Below are 16,329 nucleotides of genomic sequence, written 5' to 3' on the forward strand. Positions count from 1 at the left end.
AGTGGCTATTTGTCTGGAACTTACAGCAGAGACAATGTTAGCAAGAAACATCCTCTCCTTCGTAAATGACAATTTCTTGTGGAGCCGTCTGATGCCCAGCATTTGGAGCCCTTATCCTATTCCTCCCACAGCATGTGTCAGGTGTATTCTTCCTCACATGAAGAAAGTGATAACGTGTTCATTTTTGAGCATCCTAATAAATATGTTCATATTTTGTTTTAAATGAAATATGGCAGCTGTGCCTGAAAAAAAAAAGAAAATGCTGATCTTTTGTTTTACATAAAAATACAAAAATATCATTTTGAAGAGATGAAATATAATAGGGTAAAGTTATATCTATTATATTGTCGCTTAACGAAATACAGTAGTAAACATTCAAATGCTAACAAAAAATTTTACATTGCACTATGGGAATTCTTTGCTAACACCATTTTCCTTATCCTAGCATAATAATTTGGTTTGAATGAGCATTTTAATTAACCAGTAAGGTTATGAACTTTTCCTTTATTATAAACACAAAAGCTAAGAACTTATAATATAAAATATATTGCTTTATAACAATAATAAAATTAAAGTGCTAGAGACCTGAGGAGAGTCTATAAACCATCTGTTTTCCAGTTGGTATTTAATGTAGGCTTTAATTTGGTTTTATATATCATATGTGGGAGACCCAGAAAATCAATGTGGCAAATGAGTGGTACGTGTCCCTGGTTTTGCATCAGACTGGGAAATTACCAGATATCATTAGACTGTTGCCCATTGAAACCGCATGATGTTTTAGAACATTTCAAAATGAAGCTTTTAGAAGATTTGATTGATGTTAATACACAAGTTTATATTGTTTCCCCTTGTATTACTTAATTTATTACCTCAGACATATAACTTGTAAGAAAATATTTATTTATTGCTTAGTATAGTTTGTATTCAGCATTAAAGACTGGGAATAAAATGATTACCAAAATAGGAAAATACCTGATAAACTGTTATAAAAATAATCTTTCAATCTCAATGAGTTACCAAATAAATTTATCAGTTGTGTGAAGTTCATTGAAGATAATAGTCCTGGGATGTGCCAAGGTGCAGCTGTAGTTCAAGGATTCTTCTGAGAGAGCTGATCATTCCTACAGTGCCTCTACTATAGCCAAGACTGCAGAGTCAGCCTGGAGGTGATATAAATCATTTGCTTAAAATTACTAGGTCAGAGAAGCCTCTGAGAAAGCTACCTAACTGAATGCAAGGACAGCAAGGCATATGGTCACTGTCTGAGACTTTTACTGCGTGAAACATGATGAAAGGCATCCTTCTATTTCAGTAACTACTTAGCTAACTCAATGTAAGTAGATAGCATAATTTCCTCTTGAAATTTATCTTCCAGTAAAAACTATATCTGTATCTGTGATCCTTGCCAAATTCTTCATCTCCCATAGTTCTCTCAGTTACAAAAATCTATGGTTTTATGCCCCTGAAACATGGTATTAACATATTAACATTCATACAAGCTACCTACATGAATATACATGCCCAGTTTCTAAACTTGAACTGTCTCACATTTACATGAAGTTGTGTATTTTTTGTAGTAGATATTCATCATTTCTCTATGTCCATACTACCACTGTTTTTTCTATATTCTACTGTATTTAACTGTCTCTATTCAATCTGCAAGAAGTATTTGAGAAAGTCTAACAAATGAAGGCAGTGAGTATCTTAAAAAATATATATACCTTCTTAGAAATGGAAGTGTTTGAAGCATATCCTTTATTGAGTAATTGATTTTTGTCTTGCTCTAATACCCTTGGTTTCAATGCCTCATGTCTCTCTAAAATATGCAATAGTATCTAAAAATATGTCATTTTAATAAAAGTACATTATCTCTGAGCTTCTAGGCTAATATCCACTTCCCAGTGAGTACATACCATGTATATTCTTTTGTGTCTGTGTTACCTCACTCAGGATAATAAGCTCAGAATACCCATGATACAACTAATAGACCATATTAAGGTTAAGAAGAAGGAAGAGAAAAATGTGGAGGCTTCAATCCTACATAAAAGGGGGAATAAAATAATCACAGAAGGTAGAGGGAGGGACAGATATCAGAGGGAGAAAGGAAGTGGAGGGGAAAAAAGGGTGGACAGGATCAACTATGGGAAAAGACAGGAGGGAAGTACAGAGGGTCAAAAAAGTGAATAGAACTATGTAGCAGTGAGGAGAGGGGGTAGCTACTAGAAAGTCCCAGATGCCAGGGAAGCAAGAGTTTCCCAGGACCCAATGGGGATTACAGTAGCCAAAGTACCCAACAAAGGGGACAGAGAACCTGTAGAGACCACTTCTAGTAGATAGACGTGGCCCCAAGCTGAGAGATGGGACCTCCCACCCATTTTAAGATTTTTAACCCAGAATTGTTCCTGTTTAAAGGAAATGCAGGGACTAGAAATAGAACAGAGCCTGTAGAAAAGGCCATCCAGAGACTATTCCACTGAGGGATCCATCCCATCAGCAGATACCAAACCTCAACACTATTCCTGATGCTAAGAAGCACTTGCTGACAGGAGCCTGATATGGGGGTATCCTGAGAGACTCTGCCAGCACCTGAGTAATACAGATGCAGATACTCATAGCCAACCATGGGCCTGAGCATGGGGACCTCAATTGAAGAGTTAGCGGAAGGTATGAAATAGCTGAAGGAGAGTGCAACTCCATAGGAAGAACAACAATATCAACTAACCATACTCACCCCACCCCCCTCAAAGATCTCCCAGGGACTAAACTACCAACCAAAGAGTATACATGGAAGGATCCATGGTTCCAGCTACATATGTAGAAGAGGATTGCCTTATTTGATATCAACAGGAAGGGAGGCCCATGGTCCTGTAGAAGTTTGATGCCCCAGTGTAAGGTAATGCTAGAGTGGTAAGACTGGAGTGGGTGGGTGAAGGAGCATCCTCATAGAGGCAAAGGGAAGAAGGGAATAATGGGAGTTTATGGAGGGGAGACTGGGAAGTGGGACAATATTTGAAATATAAGTAACTAAAATAATCAATAAAAATAAAATTAAAAATACATTATCTTAAGTACTAAGATATTTTAATTCTATGGTAAATTTGTGTCTAAATATAACATACATTTAATGTTATATTTACATTAATGGATTTGACTCATGATTGACTGACTGTATACACATATACAAAAGTTTAGCAGAGTCTTGAAAACTTTTTTACCTATATTCTCAAGAGCAATTAGAAGCATTCTGGTGAAATTGGAAGTGTCATGGCAATTGTCTTCAGATATTGAAGAGATAGATGAAAATGTTGGCCTTCACAATGAGCAATTGTGAGAACAACTGAACGTTATTAGTGATACATAGTTGTCTACTGAGCCAGCAGCCAATTTCACAAGACTAAAATAATAATGAAAAACCTAATGATAGCTATTTTCCCAATATTCTTTCCACTCCAAAGTGAGTCTGCTCAGCAACTCTCTCATCATCATCGACAAGATATTTAGTTATATTTTCTCATACTTTTTTTCTCTTCAAATTTATTTCACACATTTTAAATTAAAATAAAATTACTTCACTTACCTCATTTCCTTCCTCCATCTTGTCCTTTGCGGGTTCCTTCACTCCAACCACTCTCATGTCCAACCCACTCTCTTATTGTTCACTTTTCTTTTCTTTGATAATTATTGTTACATGCATACACATGTATATGTAGACATAGATATGAATGTGTATGTAGATATATAAAGACACCTCCAGAATCTTTTTGTTCATTTTATGTACATGGCTTTACACTTCAAGACTGACCACTTTTTATTCTGGGGTTCATTCCTAGGAAAGGCTAGTTCTCCCTCTCACAGAAATAATTACCCGAAGTTCTTTGTCTAGGGGAAGGAACCTGTGAAAATCTCCCCCTCAACATTGGCATGTCCAGTGGTATTACCATTGTCCATATCTTATTTACATAAACATTGCTAGAAGACTTTTTCATAGCAAATGTTCAGATATGCTGGCTCTTACAATCTCTCTACCCTCTCATCTGGTATATTTACTAATTCATAAATATAAGAACTATGCTGTAGATGTATTTATTGTGGTTGGTTTCTTAGTGATCTTTTGTTTCTGCATTTTGTCTTGTATGCATTTTCTGTGATGGTCTCCAAATAGAGAAAAGAGATTTGTGTGTGTGTGTGTGTGTGTGTGTGTGTGGTGTGTGTGTGTGTGTGTGTGTATGTGTGTGTGTATAGTGGTAGGTACACTTACCTATGAATATAATGATTAGATTTAGAATGTAGTAATTAATTATGCTGGTCTAGCAATGTAGTGGTACTAGACTATTTTGTAAGGTCCATGAGATCTCTGACCCTCATAATTGGCTAGATTTCCAGTTGAAATGATTTTTTTCCTGTTGGGTGGCTCTTACATCCAATTTTGACAGGAGTTGGTTGCCAAAATTTGAGTCCCATTTAGTACACCTTTATGGATATGTTGTAATGGTGATAATAGTTGTGGTTTATAGTTGTCACAGCTAGGTATCACTATTAATTGATTACCATGATGATATTATCTTGGGAGCCACTTGGATTACTTTATCCAACTGATTGAAAGGAAGACTCCTGTGCTTTATACTGGGGTTTTGTCAGTCTGTGGTTCTTGTCAGAAGTGGTCTCAACCCAAGAGGCATGAAATTCCCTTATGTGTGTGTGTGTAATTATAGATGTGTTTGCATGTATATGTGTATGTGTATGAGTATGTATATGTATATAATTTTAAGTAAATATAAGATAATGTGATCACATGAGGTTTATCAAGCAACTTGGGTGTTCTTTGATCCTTGTCCATCTTTCTCCTTCTACACTGATCTCCCTTCCCTGACCTGAGTTGGAGACCCTTTTCATTTATTATTTTCCAGCTTCATATAACTTATACCCTGCTATTTCTCTCTCAAAAACCCCTGCAACACACTATGGTCCTTTTATATTTTATTTTATAATATAAATTTTGGATCTCTTTTTGGTGGCCAAACAACATCTAACACCAAAGGCTTGTTTATGAAAAATCACCATTAGTTGGTAATGGTTGCCATAGAAATAGAGATAATTAAGTAGTAGGAATATTCCATTTGAAAATACATTTCTCTTGTAATTCAGCACTTTATGCCAATTTACTATCAAGGGACTTTATGTATCTGCCATGCTTTCACAAATGTACCCTATTTTCTCTTTGCTCCCTTTATGTGGTTGGAAAGAATGTCCTTCTGGATTAGGAGCTGCCTGTTAAAACACTTAATGTAAACACATCATGGAGCATTGCTAATCTTTAGTTTAGGTTGGCCTGCTTTCTGTTTGTTAGGGTTTTTTTTTTCTTTTTAAAATGTGTCCATTTTAATATTTTTGTCTCAGAATCTAATAACTGACAAGAAGAATTTATTTATTAGCTTAGATATTATGTAGTTAAGACAAATGCACATACCATAATGTAAACACCAATATAACACCCAAGCATTCTCTCATGCTGTGTATGTGTTTGGTGTGTGTGTGTGTGTGTGTGTGTGTGTGTGTGTGTGTGTGTGTGTCTGAGAGAGGGAAACAGAGAGAGAGAAGGGTTCTCATAATGTAGCCCAGGAATATTGGTACTCTCCTCTAACTTTAGCCACTTGAGTGGTAAGATGAAGAGATATACTGTCATACCTATCTCTATGCAAGTTTTCTATACAAATAACATACTTTAGGGTTGAGTGTTCAAAGATTATTATGCATTCTATGCATAATATATGAATGTGTATCTCTGTACCAAATAAAGACCTTTGATGTAATATGCTAAGGAGATTTTTTGTGTAAAATCATTAATATGTCAAATGTAACTAAGTATTTTATAATTTGTATTATACCTAATGTATATGCTGACATTGAAAAACTATCATTTTAAGATCCCCCAAAGCCATATATTTCTAGCCGTCTCCAGATGCTCAGGGCCCTGCTCTCTGTTTGTGCAAGATCAACTGAAATGTATGAAAGATAGGGAACAAAACCTGAGGCTGCAATATGGACACATTTTCTGGTCCCATGAATCTCTGGTGGTAGCATGTCTTTCTAAGCTGTCATGTGTTATTTTATAATCTGCACCCATTTTTATCTTCAATTGAATTTTCATACTATATCTATGGTATATATGATATAATATATTTTATACTTATATACATATAAGTATATATTATATATTTTTATAGTATATATTATAAAATGTATCACCTAAGCTATTTTTGTTTTGTATGGTTGGTGTGTGTGTATGTGTGTCTTTATGTACAGGTATGTGAGTACACATGTGAATAGGTATGAATGCACACGTGTGCATGTGAGAGAGGTCTGAGGTTGATGTTAGATGACTTCTTCGATCTCTACTCCACTTACTAAAGAATTATCTAAAAACTATGCCGAGGTTTTTTGTTTCACTAGGCAATCTAGTCAATTTTGTCCAATGATCCATAAGACAGAGACAAGGATTATAGGTGAACTGCAATATACTCTTCTGACCTGTACGCAGATACTGACAATCCAGACTCCACTCTTCTTACCTGTGAACACATGCCTTGTCTACTGAGTCATCTTTTGAGCTCCTATCCTGGTATTTTACAAGGTTGGTACTGAATGTGTGACACAATCATTTCACCCACTTTCATGACTCTGGGGAAACTGAAACACCACACCCATTAAGCTGCCCATAGCCCTATACACAGGCCCTGAAAAAAAAAATCACTAATTGTTCATGTTCTGCTATTCTAACAGCTGTAAGTATGTTTTATTCATATAATCAATATTTTTTTCTTTTTCATTAATGCCTGTGACACAATAATATCATGTGCTTTCATAACTCTTGTAAAATTGAAGCACATCTGTTAAGCTGCCCATTGACCTTTATCCAATCCCTGAACCAATCACCAATTTTTTTCTGTAATTTTAATAGCTGTATGATTTATATGAATAACAAGTTTTTTCCATTTTCTGTTACTGCCTAGTTTAATTTCTCTAATTTCCTCAAGGTTCCTTCATTTTATAGAATGTTTCAGAATGTATTTCCTTTTAGTGGATAGTAATATTTTATTGTTCCACATATTACATTTGGCTCTTCTATTCATATGTCACTGAAGCCTTGATGTTTGGACCTTGTAACTTTTAGGAATAATTCTTCTATGAACATGAGGGTACAAATTGCTTTTAGGAGCTGTTTTCAATTTTTTGATAATATAACCAGAAATAGCAGTGCTGGGTCCTACATTCTACCTTTAATCATTCAAGAATCAATAATGGTATTTTTCAAAGTGGCTCTACCATTGTACACAGTCCCAATCTTCTCACATTCCTGTGGACCTACCTATAACATATCTTTAAAGAAGCTTGGAATACCCAAGATACAATCCACAAACCACAAGAAACTCAAGAAGAAGGAAGACCAAAGTGTGGATACTTCGATTCTTCTTAGAATGGAGAACAAAATACTCATGGAAGGAGTTGCAGAGACAAAGGATGGAGCAGAGACTGAAGGAAGGACAATTTGGAGACTGCTTCACCTGGGAATCCTTCCCATATACAATCACCAAACACAGACACTATTGTAGATGCTAGCATGTGCTGAATGACAGGAGCCTGATATAGCAGTTTCCTGAGAGTCTCTGAGAGTGCCCAACTAATGCAGAAGTAGAGGGTCACAGCCATCCATTGGACTGAGTATAGGGTTCCCAATGAAGGAGCTAGAGAAAGGACCCAAGGAGCAGAAGGGGTTTGCAGACCCTTAGGAGGAAAAACAATATGAACTAACTAGTACCATCAGAGCTCCAAGGGACTAAACTACCAACCAAAGAGTATACATAGTGGGACTCATGGCTCCAGCTGCATATGTAGCAGAGGATGGCCTAGTAGGTCATCAATGGGAGGAGAGGCCCTTGGTCCTGTGATGGTTCTATGCCTCAGTGTAGGGGAATGCCAGGGCCAGGAAGCAGGAGAGGGTAGGTTGGTGAGCAGGGGGAGGGAGGAGGGAATCAGGTGTTTTTAGGAGGGGAAACTAGGAAAGGGGATATCATTTGAAATTTGAATAAAGAAAATATCTAATAAAAAAGAAAATCAAGAAAATCATATGTACAAGTACATGGGGTGCACTTTAGGACATGAGCCTAAAATGGCTTAAATTTAAAATGTGAAAGTAATAAATGGATACAGAATACCAACACAGACAAGCAATATACATTGCAGAAAAGTAGCTCTCCACCCTCTCCTCTGCAGGCAGGATCTATGAATATTGAAGCTGCAGAACAAATTCTCTTTAGAAGGAGCCATTGACAGAGCATCTTGTTGCCTTGGAAGTCCATGTACACAGACAGGGGACTTACCTGTCAGGTATATACATGTATATATATATGCACATATATGTATATACCTAGGGTGCAAAAGAGTAGAAGTGGGAACTTAATCAGAAATTTGTTTAAAAAGGAAGGATAGCAGCACACTTACAAATTTAGAAATAGTTTTACCTTCGATTGTATCATTATTACTTGGAAAACTTTTTCCTCTTGGGTAGGTAAGTTTTCTCACATTTATAATTTCCCTGTCAATCTTATTATTATTTGCCAAGAGTTCTGAAGGGACTAATTTATACTACATTATCAGTGGTCTATGAGCCACAGTATGTCAATGCTGTGTTTGAAATGATAAATATGGAAACTAAGTAGGGGAAAACAGCTGTAATTTCCTGTAAAGTGTCTTTTTGACAGAGAAAGTAAAATATAACACCAGGTAATGCCATTGTATTTGTTCTTATGCAAAGCTTGTAATTTAAAAGTATCTTACCTAAAGCTATTGATTTTTTTGTATCTTAAAATAACAAAGGATATTTTAAAATGCTTTAAGGAAACCTGAAAATAGGTGACTTTTTTCTGTTATACTTTATTACCATCCAATGTTAACCAGGACTATAAAGGTTCATTACAGACTGAGTAATTATCTGGTAAAATTATCTAGGAATGGCTGGAGAGGTGCTTATAATAGGAGAAGCATAATCTGTTCTAAAACAATTTTTGCTCAATCTTACCATAACTTATTTGTAGTCATCCCATATTATAACCATTTAGATATAATTTCTAGGGAAATATAATAAATAATTAAAACACAATAAGGTATCATGCAGTTAGCTGTATGCTATAACTTCTAAAAATCCTCTTAAGGCCATTCTTCTTCATAACTCCTCAATTTTCTTCTCTTTAAAGATGCAAACATCCCTTGAACTCATTCATGAAAACAGAGATATTCTGTGATATAAAACTTTCAAGGGAATCCTTAAGATGAGTGTCCATAGGCTTGACCTGATCAGGAACTATGGATCCCTGGAGAAGTACTTTTACTTTATCTCTGAACAGAGTGTTGCCTTTCCAGCCAAGGAATAATTTAGTTTTGGAGCCCTTACTGCTTGGAGGAAGTTCAGGAAGCAGAGAGCACTCTTTTCTAGCCAAATACTGCTCTTCAAACTACAGAATCAATTCAGTGAAGACTAAGAGTTCTGTGTTAGCAGAGAAGACTGTGGAGTGATTAGGGTTAGTGACTCATACGCCTCTGTGTTATTGGTGTGACTCAAGGGTTTATGCTTCAGATTAATACCTGACATTGGCATGATATTCAGTGCCTGTTGTAAGACTGCATTTGTCCCCTGCTGTCTCTGATCTTCTGAGGGACCGTATCATGGGAATCAATCTTTTTGAAGTGTAGTGTACTTTGGTAGAGAAGATGCAGCTAAAGTTAAATTCCTTAGCCTGGATGAATTGAACTTTGAATACATATTTCACATTGTTTTGACCATTTGTAGTTTTTGACCTGACTCTAAGAAGAGACTGATTTGTCCCATGGTGGTTGACCTTCCAGGTAATTCAACATGCATTTACACTAGCTCAATACTTTTGATCCCAAACTAGATCTTCTCTATGGGATTGGGGCTTGGCTACATCTGAAGCCTTTCGTGTATCTGAGATTGTAAAGCACAAAGGAACCCAACATCAATGATCAGAGTAAGGTTGGACTTTCAGTTGCAAACCATCCTATTAAATTACTCTAACCTCTAAAACAATAGGAATAGGATCTAGCAAGTATGGAAGTCTAGATTTCCTATCTTGTTTATCAAATTATGAAGAATCTCATTGAAGCAAGTCTCACATTTGTAGCTCTTATCTTAATATTTTTAACAACAAATTTATTTATTTAAATAAGTTGAGTTAAGTGGAAGTTAACGGTCATCTGGTAGTAATAATTTAAAGAGTTTTATTATTTTTCACTATGGATATGTGGGGAAGAAGGGTAGTCACATAAATACAGATAACTTCAAAGGCATGAACAGGGCAATTATTTTCTTGTTCCTAGCCTTAGAGATTTAAGTCAACTGAAATTGTGAATGCTGGGAACTGAGTTTAGGGACCCTAAAAATTTAGTAGGCATTCCTAACCACTGAGTTATCTCTCTGGGTCCTGGTAGACCTCTCTGGCCCTTTTTTTGCAGGCTTTAAAAGTCTTTAATTTTTGAATATTATATTAATCAGGACATGTGAGATGGATTTATTACCATTTTATCAGTCCCTGGCTTTGATTTTCAGCTTTCCATTCACTCATCTAGAATATCTCTATTTTTTGACAGTTTGTGCTCATTGTACAGTCACAGATGGGAGCAAGGAGGATCTCCATCTGTCTTCATGGAGATTATGATCTGTGTGAGCTTGATTCTGAGCTTATGGACATAAATAAGACAAGATCCAGTGAAGAAATGCACATAAAATAAACCCTTTTTATCTGGGAGCAAATCCTGAGGTTTCTTTCTACATTATCAAGCAAGAGATCCACTCTTCTGAGAAAGGTCTGAAAGATGAACCAGTGTAGTCCAGAGATCAAGGCCAGTATAAGCTACTTAAGAAGGCACTTCCCCCACCACCATACATATAGAGCAACTCACAGAACCAAAGCAAAAGGTCAGTTATGATGAACATTGGAAAAGTGCATGGGGGCTAAGTTTCAGAATTCAGCAGGATTTAGTCTGCTGCAATCCCTGAGTGATGGAAGTCCCAACTTCATTTTTTCATTGTTTCTTCAACCAATTCCTGGCTATTGTAAATAAGCAGTATGATGATGTAACTCATATAAATACAAAGATAAGCATGTATCTCTAGAGTAAGGAATGCATACCCAAGTGTGGTGTGTAGCTGGATAATAGAATAGATATACTTTTTGATTTTTGAGGACCCTCCACAACCCTGATTTCCATAGGCTGCACTAACAATGAATGGCAGATGAGAGATGTATAGTGAGAATGACACTTTTCAGAACACTGAACACTACCATACTGAATCAGTGAAAGACCTTGCTGTGCAGTTCTACAAGCTGTGAAAGAGGGCATGAAACACAGGGAGAGTGGATAGCAAAAGTATGGACTGAGATTCAGAGCAGACAGGGAGAAATTCCAGAGTGCAATGATGCAATGGTGGCTAGATAAAAAGGCTTCTGCATTTTCATGCCTAAGCAGACCTGCTAAGTAGGAGAATTAGTTTCCTTGATCTCAGGAGGACAGGTTGCAGACTTCACCAAAGGGAGATTTATCTAAAGATAAGCTATGTTATTTAGGACACCACAATACACAATTATAAGGACAAATACAAAAGACTACTTCTCCTTGTTCTGGTTTCTGTCTCTGTATTTGAATCAGGTAAGGAAAGGACTGACATCATTAGCAGGGATATCCTTTCCCATAATGAAATGGCACTGTATTTAAAAACTCTTTCTTGAAAAACATGAACCCATGAAATTGTCATTTACAGGGTTTTGTAATATTTGAGAAGTCCTATAATATTTATTTATTTACATCTCAAACTCTGTGCCCCTCTTAATCTCCCTTGACAGAATCCTTCCCCCATTTCCCCTCCTCTTTTTCTCTCAGAGAATGGGACCCCTGCGTATCCCAACCCTGAAACATCAAGTCTCTACAGGCACGTTATCTTCCTCTGAGGCCAGACAAAGCAGCCCTATTGGGGAACTGATTCCATAGTCAGGCAACAGCTTTAGGGTCAGACCCTACTCCAGTTGTTGAGTGACCCAGATGGACACTGAGCTACATATCTGCCACATATGTGCTGTGGAGCCTCGATCCAGGTGTGTATGCTCTTTGGTTGGGGGCCCCATCTCTGAGATCTTCCAGGGGTCCAGTTTCATTGACTCCGTTGGTCTTCCTGTAATGTTCCTATCCCCTTCATGGCTTTCAGTCCTTCCCTGAACTTTTTCCATAAGAGTCACTGACCTCCATCTAATATAAGTGGGCATCTTCATCTGTTTCAGCTGCTGGGTAGAGTCTCTCAGAGGACAGTTTTGTCAGGCTCCTATTTGCAAGCATAACAGTATTATTAGTAGTGTCAGGGATTGGTGTTTGCCCATGGGATGGGCCTCAAGTTAGGTCAGTTGGTTGGCCATTCCTTCAGTTTCTGTTCCATCTTTGTCTCTGAATTTATTTTAGACAGGACAAAGTTTGGGTAGAAAATTTTGTGGGTGGATTGGTGTCTTATATGTCAACTGAGGGTCCTGCTTGGCTACAGGATGTGGCTTCTTCAAATTCCATGTTCCCATTGTTAGGCATCTAGGCTAAGATCACCATAATCGACTCCTGGGAACTTCCTCCATCCCAGGTCTCTGAGACTTCCTAGAGATTTCCTCAACTCCCCACCCTGGACAGCTATAGAGTTCATTCATTCTCCAGGCCCTCTGGGCCTCTCTCCTCTCTCTCCCCACACCTGATCCTACCCCCGTACCTCTACCCCTACTCTCTCCCTTCCAGTTCCTTCTGTCCCTCTCTGCCTCCTATGACTATTTTGTTTCCCCCTCTAAGTGTGATTCAAGCATTCTTGCTTGGGCAGTTCTTTAATTTCCTTGGATTTGTACAATGTATCCATGTGCATGGTTATTCTGTACTTTATGGATACAGAAAATCCTCACTGAGGATATTTTCTAGTTCCATCTATTTGCCTGAAAAATCATTATTTTCTTGCTTTTAATAGCTGGATAATATTCCATTGTGTAAATGAACCATATTTTTCTACATCCATTCTTTAGTTAATAAACATCTGGGTTGTTTCCAGTTTCTGGATATTATATCCTTGTGGTATAGTGGAGTATCTTTTGGGTATATGCCCAGGAACAATATAGCTGGGTCAGAAGTCCTGTAACCTTAATCTATTGACATTTTGAAAATTATTCATTGACACATCTTAATAATTTTAGAAATATTTCAAAAACAATTGACTGACCCAAATTGTAGTAGCACCCCCACACACTCTAATCTTTACAAACACCCTATTAACACTGGAAGAATTTTGAGATGCATCTGTGATTTTTGCTCAGTACATATGCTCCCTTTCCAGATAGAAGACAGGAGGCAAGGAGGCACTGAGCTGTGCTCAAGGTTAGAGTTTGGGGAGATTACAGAGAAGTAGTAGAAAAGAAGAAAAGGAGGGGTAAATGGGGAGTTTGAATAAATAGTCTGCTTTCTGTATGTCCCCGACACTTGCTCCCAAATTTTTGATGCTCCAATGGCTTTGCTAACACAATCCTTTAGCCAGAGGAAGTGTGAATTCTCCATCACCATCTCAGGGCTAGATTTCCAATGTTTTAAGAGGAGTTTTACTTACCAGAGTGAGTTCCGTAGTCACAACATGAATCTGTATAATATACAAACGCTTTTGTTTGTACCTTTATTCTAAGCTGTATGCTGAGAGGATTATTATGTGGGGCTGTGGTTTGACTGACAAGTAATGATTCCTATAAAATCTAATGAAATTAATCAGTTTAATTAAGGAGACCTGAAGTTATGAAATTAAGTATAGTGATACTGAAAATACTAAAATACTCATCTACTGACAATTATCAACATTTAATGGTAATTATTTAATTAATTTATCTCTAAGCAACTGTGTGACTTTTCAAATTTTATATCATAAAGTAAAAAAGTGCTAGCATTCTTTATTCAAAAGTACAATGATAATGACAGTGCAGTCTGTAATCATCTTACATTCTATGTATTCTGCCTTTATGTGAATAGACTACAACACTTCAGTATGTATAATTGTGCTATCTCTTGTTCTTAATATGTTAAAGCCATAGGGAGGCACTTGAGTACAGGGCTTCTCTTACTTAGATGTAGAAGTTTTATCCAGGCCATACTCTATGAACAGTAAAAAGACAAAAACTCCACTACCACCTACAGCAACAACAACAACAAAAAAACTCAATAAGATAGTGGTTGTTTAGCTGCTTTAAGGTGTTGTACATTTTACAGGGCCATAAATAGGTTTGTGGAAGACATAGTACACCCACATCTTCACTAATTTATTAATATTTTTAAAGTAACATCTTTTAAATTTAAAACACATCATATGTATTATTCCAAACATATCCACATAACCAAATGAATGAACACTAGCTAGCTGTTAAGTTTAATTGAAATCATGGTTGAGAATTTTATATAAAGCCCAATTTTTACAAAATCCAAACTATAGATATAACTTCTGTTTATCTAGCAGTATTTAACACAGAGTTTGACTGGGACAAAATAAAGTCATCACATTCTTTCTTGTCAGATTAAATGGTAATCATGCATCTGTGAACATTAGCTTAATTAATATAAGAATTTTATATCATTAGTAGTAGATACAAACTTTCATTATTTAAAAATTACTGCTGGGCAGTGGTGGCAGTGGTGGCAGTGGTGGCGCACGCCTTTAATCCCAGCATTTGGGAGGCAGTGGCAGGCAGATTTCTGAGTTCGAGGCCAGCCTGGTCTACAGAGTGAGTTCCAGGATAGCCATGGCTACACAGAGAGACCCTGTCTTGAAAAAAAATTACTAATCTTTTGATATTATAATATAATTACATCACTTTTCTCTTCAGCCTCTTTTTTTTTTGAACTTTTAAAAAAATTATTTTCTTTATTTACATTTCAAATGTTATCCCCTTTCCTGGTTTCCCCTCCAAAAGCCCCCTATCCCTATCCCTACCCCTTCCCATGGCTCACTACTCACCCACTCCCACTTCCTAGTCCTGGCATTTCCCTATACTGGGGCATTAAGCATTCACAGGACCAAGGGACTCTCCTCCCAGTGATGACTGACAAGGCCATCCTGTGCTATATATGTGGCTACAGCCATGGGTCCCTCTATGTGTATTCTTTGGTTGGTGGTTTAGTCCCTGAGAGCTCTGGGAGTACTGGTTGGTTCATATTATTGTTCTTACTATGGGGCTGCAAAAGTGTGGATACTTCAGTCCTTCTTAGAAGGGAGAACAAAATGCCCATGGGAGGAGATACAAAGTATGGAGCAGAGACTGAAGGAAGGACAATCCAGAGACTGCCCCACCTGGGAATCCTTCCCATATTCAATCACCAAACCCAGACACCATTGTGGATGCCAACAAATGGCAGAAGCCTGATATAGCTGTCTCCTGAGAGACTCTACCAGTGCCTGACAAATACAGAGGTGGATGCTCACAGCCAAACCTTCAGTCTTCTAAATGCTCTTTTTGCCCCCCTTTGCTCATGGCCTCTTTTTCATTAATTATTGTTACATTTGTGTGTATGCATGTGTTCCAGTGTATGTATGTACAACTTGCTCAGTCTATATTATAGTTATATTATATATTACATAATATTATATTATATATTTTAGTCTATATTAGAGTTACTTGTATTATGTTTTCAGGGCTGATCATTTGGCATTATATAACCAAGTGCTTTGCTTCTCCTTGGAGTAGACTTGTTTCTCTAGCTCTTGGTATCCCTTAGCTCCCTATACTTCTTTGTGCAATCTTGAACATTCCCCATTCATGTCAGTGACAGTCACATCGGTGAGATACTATGTGTGCACATTCTAGCATTCTTATGAGATACAGTCTCCCATCAAACTGCCTGTTCAAGTTCCATCTGTCTATTAAACTGTTTCTAGTCCCTCCTGCCCAATGATCCCTGAGCTTTGTGAATGAGAGTTGTATTCTAGATATATCCATTGGAATTTGGATCCATAACTTTGTATTTTGATTAGTTGTGGGTTTTTTTTGTTGTGATCTCCATATTTTTCAAAGAGGTTTTTCCTTGATGCAGGATGTTAACTATACATATCTGTGAGTATAAGGACAGATATTTAGAATGTAATTAGTGATTATGCTGGTTTAGTAAAAGGCCAATTGTAGGTTCTCCTCCAAGTTTCATGAGTTCACTAGCCTGAGTATTTGGCTAGGTTTATGGTACTAACTGTGATTTCCTTCCTGTTGACCAGGA

The 16,329-nt window shown here is 37.1% G+C and overlaps 1 protein-coding gene across 5 annotated transcripts in view; it reads left to right on the plus strand.

The window, feature by feature from the left end:
• Positions 1–16,329, plus strand: part of Nkain3 (sodium/potassium transporting ATPase interacting 3) — a 652,366-nt gene that overhangs the window by 146,468 nt on the left and 489,569 nt on the right. The gene's annotated exons all lie outside the window — the stretch shown is intronic.

Source organism: Mastomys coucha, unplaced genomic scaffold (genome assembly GCF_008632895.1).
Source record: "Mastomys coucha isolate ucsf_1 unplaced genomic scaffold, UCSF_Mcou_1 pScaffold14, whole genome shotgun sequence".
In the NCBI taxonomy this organism is placed as follows: Eukaryota; Metazoa; Chordata; class Mammalia; order Rodentia; family Muridae; genus Mastomys; species Mastomys coucha.